The sequence below is a fragment of the Rhinoderma darwinii genome, unplaced genomic scaffold (assembly GCF_050947455.1).
Source record: "Rhinoderma darwinii isolate aRhiDar2 unplaced genomic scaffold, aRhiDar2.hap1 Scaffold_3306, whole genome shotgun sequence".
In the NCBI taxonomy this organism is placed as follows: domain Eukaryota; kingdom Metazoa; phylum Chordata; class Amphibia; order Anura; family Rhinodermatidae; genus Rhinoderma; species Rhinoderma darwinii.
In genome coordinates, this window is record NW_027463394.1 from 125,001 (window position 1) to 129,795 (window position 4,795).

Here is a 4,795-nt window from a genome sequence, read left to right on the forward strand (position 1 = left end):
AGGGACTTGAAGTCAGGGGACCTGATGACTAAAAATGACAGAATGCAGATATATAATTTATCTTCTTTCCAACAACTGAACCCACATCAGATGGCGCTTCTACAGAAAGGCCTTTCATACCCTCCCACCCCTGGCTATGACGAATTCACTTGGACCAAAGATCTACATTTATTTGCACGGAAGTTAGCTCTACTTAAACATTTTAAAGTTAACCCTTCTCCGAACACTCCAAATACTACCAATGAATTGAGGACTCTTACTGACCTCGAAGCACTTCTTAATGAAAATGAATTTGGAGCTACTATGGCCACGGGTCCTTTCTCGTCTTTGCGACCAAAGTCACACATGACACCACCGTTCTCCCAATATGGCCACATCGACATATTTGTCAAGATGGTCAGTGCAGATCTACGAGGGTTAAAATACGCTAAATCCAAAGTCTTTGGTAACCTCAGTCATATGGAGCAGGTTGCATTGGATGAACTCTCTAAGAATGAATCCATCATTGTTAAGCCATCTGACAAGGGGGGTAACACTGTCGTTATGGATAGGGATGATTACACATCTATGGTCCACAGACTTTTAGATCATGTGTCCACTTATACCATTCTTGCAAAAAATCCTACCGAACAGTTCACTAGTGAATTACATTCCTTACTTTCGGAGGCGAAATCACAGTTTCTCATCACACAGGATGAGTTTAAAAGAATGTTTAATCCTAATCCAACCCTTTCAACATTCTACGCCTTGCCTAAGGTTCATAAAACATCTCGTCCAATACCAGGCAGACCTATCGTTTCGGGGAACGATAACCTCACGCAAGGGATTAGTTATAAGTAGATGAGATGCTCTAATCCTTTGTCACAGCCTTGCCCCCTATCTTAGAGATACTAAGGACACTGTCACCAGGATCCAGGGGATTTCTGTTACAGCCACCACCTTAATAGCCAGCATTGATGTTGAATCTCTATACACTAACATTAGACACGATCTTGGTTTAACTGCTGTTCAATATTTTTTGAGCACGAAGGGCACTCAGTTCCAAGCACACAATGAATTCATTATTTGACTACTTAAAATTCTTTTATCCCACAATAATTTTATGTTCGATGGTGAATTTTACCATCAAATAAAAGGCAGTGCCACGGGCACAGTTTGTGCACCCACATATGCTAATCTTTTTTTACGGTGGTGGGAAGATAGTTTTGTTTTCACGGATGATTTATGTTTTTTTACCTGTCACATTTTATTCTGGGGTCGATACATTGATGATATTCTTATTTTTTGGGATGGGGACAAATCACTTTTCTTGGACTTTATGGAGATTCTCAACATCAATGACATAGGCATGAAATTCACTTACGAAATACACGAGAAAGAAATTAATTTCCTGGATCTCAAAATCTCGCTGGACCCTGGTGGCAGTGTGCACACCGACATCTATCAGAAGACTACTGCTACCAACAATTTCCTACATTGGGAAAGTTTCCACCCTCCGGCCCTGAAAAAGGGTATTCCCATAGGACAGTATCTCAGAGCGAAAAGAAACTGCTCCGATGAGAAGTCCTTCCAATCTGAATGTGACAAACTTTATGACAAATTTTGCGCACGTGGGTACCCTAAAAAGTCCCTACATAGAGCTTATGCCAGAGCTAGAGCCATCACTAGAGGGGAGTTACTTTATGGAAGAGGGAAGATAAATGCTCCATTATCACCCCAAATTAGATGCATAGGCAATTTTGATATATGCTCTCCTCAGATTTTCTAAATACTGCAAAAACATTGGCCTATTCTTCAAGCTGAGACAACCTAAACAAAACCTCACACCAAAAAATGGTGTATGCTGGGGTCCCTTATTGCAAGTAGACAACCTAGAAGCGAACCATGAAGGGACATAGCCCTTAAAGAAATAGTATACTGAATGATATACAAAAGTACAAAAAATCTTTATTAAATATAATCACCAATAACATATAATGGAATAAAAGATGGGATACATCATACACGGAGATATATACAGCAGGGTCAGATGGCATAGACCATAGACAAACAGAGTCAACCATACAAGGATGACCAAACCACGCTCAGATAGTTCATATGACAGAATTATAAACCCATGGGTATAAGGTAATAAGGCCCACACGTAGTATAGAGCTACCAGCTGATTATGACAATATGCAGAGATAGACAATAAGGTCTATCATTGCCTACAAAATATATAGCAATACATGAAAAGTGAAGCTAGAAGCATCCAAAGACAACATATAGGCTCAAATGGCCAGAAAGATATAACTCTGACGAAGCCGGTCTACAGGGCGAAACGCGCGTCGAGGCGTTCATTCATCCATCCACTTTTTTGATCTCCTGCACTCCTTATCATGTCCCAGGGTATGTGCTAGCTTTTTCAGCCTCTACATGATTGTACTATTGCGTCCAGCTATTGTCAGTTATATCTTTCTGGCCGTTTTAGCCTATATGTTGTCTAACACAGGGCTGTGTTGGGTGAATAAATTCACATTTTTTGCTGAGTGCTGCTTCTAGTCTCTTTTCTTGGATATATGTATGAGGAGTACGTCACTCCTTAATTTTTGAAGCTAGCACCAACCGTTTCTTGGCTATCTACACAGTGCCGCTCCTAAACCCTGTTCTATAGTGTGTATATATATATATATATATATATATATATATAGGTGTAACCTGTCAGTGTAACCCTGCCTGTAATGATAATGAGATGGTACATTATGAATGGTGGATCCTGTGTTATCTATATATACACGTTACCTGTCAGTGTAATCCTGCCTGTGATGATAATGAGAGGTGTGATGAGAAGTGATCTATACAGAACAGGAAGGGTCAGTCCATTATGAATGGTGGATTCTGTATTATCTATATATAGATGTTACCTGTCAGTGTAATCCTGCCTGTGATGATAATGAGATGAGTGCTGAGAAATGATCTCTACAGAACAGGAAGGGTCAGTCTATTATGAATGGTGGATTCTTTGTTATCTACATATATAGATGTTACCTGTCAGTGTAATCCTGCCTGTGATGATAATGAGAGGTGTGATGAGAAGTGATCTATACAGAACAGGAAGGGTCAGTCCATTATGAATGGTGGATTCTGTATTATCTATATATAGATGTTACCTGTCAGTGTAATCCTGTCTGTGACGATAATGAGATGAGTGCTGGGAAATGTTCTCTACAGAACAGGGAGGATCAGTCTATTATGAATGGTGGATTCTGTATTATCTATATATAGATGTTACCTGTCAGTGTAATCCTGCCTGTGATGATAATGAGATGACTGCTGAGAAATGATCTCTACAGAACAGGAAGGATCAGTCCATTATGAATGGTGGATTCTGTATTATCTATATATAGATGTTACCTGTCAGTGTAATCCTGCCTGTGATGATAATGAGATGACTGCTGAGAAATGATCTCTACAGAACAGGAAGGGTCAGTCTATTATGAATGGTGGATTCTTTGTTATCTACATATATAGATGTTACCTGTTAGTGTAATCCTGCCTGTGATGATAATGAGATGACTGCTGAGAACTGTAAGGAGCAGTCTACTATGAGACTCATTGGCCAGAGGGCAAACTGCAAGATTAGATAAAGACAAAAAAATAATATAAAAAAAACGCACCAAAAAATCATAAAAAATATGTTTAAACGAAAATTGATTTAAACAATAGATCATTTTCTGATGACACATTCTCTGTAAGTGGTTGAACTGAGCTTTCCTAGATCTCGGCCTAGAGTGCAGCTGTTAATCGCAGCCGCTGCCCCCCAAAATCTGATGCTAAGCCTAGTGCATGACCGGATTCATAGAACACCTTGTAGAGAACTTCTATGTGCAGTCACAGCTCCCTCAGGTCCTGCACTATGTATAATACAGTGTCTGACGTGTTACTGTAATGTAGAACTAAGGAGGAACCCCACCTTAAAGAGAACAGAAAGGAGAAGACCTTTTCTCTCCTCAGTAGATGTTGACTCGCTCATTGCTGTGACGCTATCTAATCATAGTGGACAGCCTCACAGCGATGCAAAAGACCTGCAGGAAATTTCACAAAATCAGCAGATTTTCTGCATCGCTGTGAAGCGGTCCGCTCTGATTGGACAGCGTCACAACAAAAAGTGAGGCAACGCCTACTGAGGAGAGATGGTGTCTCCTCTTTGTACCTTTAATTACAACACGCATATGTTAGGTGCAAAACGGAGTAAGGGCTGTAGTGGAACAACATGGAGGGGGGCAAAAAAGAAAATGACAGCGTTGGAATCTGGAGGACGCCAAGTATAAGGGGAGGAATGTGGTTAAAAAAACACAGCAGGTCCTGCTTAATAAACCACGGAGTTCACTTTCTAAATTCATTATTACTGACCTCTGGTAACACCTCCTGGAATTTCCTCCTCCGGTTCACTCTTACACGGTTGATCGACCCTCACTCGCTCTTCTTCTTCATCCTCTGTTTTAATAATAGTCAGATCTTCCCCCTGATTTCACATATGTAACAATTCAGTACAATACAGCAGAGAGTGCGAAGAATCTAACAGATCAACATAAGAAACCACCAAACTCTATGACCTCATCTATGACCGTTAGGGATGCACGATGCCTCGAAACTTCCATACTGTTTCGATACCGTTATTTCATGTATTTCGATACTTAGCTCTGCGGCCGCACAGCTCAGTATAGTAACACATGAATGTATGAGAGCGGGGCTGCGGCTGTGTGATAGTCATTGCCCGGCTCCTGAGTCATGACGAGTGCGCGGGGTCAGGATG

General features: G+C 40.7%; 1 long non-coding RNA gene across 1 annotated transcript in view; it reads right to left on the reverse strand.

Annotated features, from left to right (window-relative positions):
• Nucleotides 1-4,562, reverse strand: part of LOC142704372 (uncharacterized) — a 12,444-nt gene extending 7,882 nt beyond the window's left edge. The window contains exon 1 of the long non-coding RNA XR_012867856.1: nt 4,393-4,562. This is a non-coding gene — a long non-coding RNA (uncharacterized LOC142704372). The remainder of the gene's footprint in view (nt 1-4,392) is intronic.
• Nucleotides 4,563-4,795: the final 233 nt, after the last annotated feature.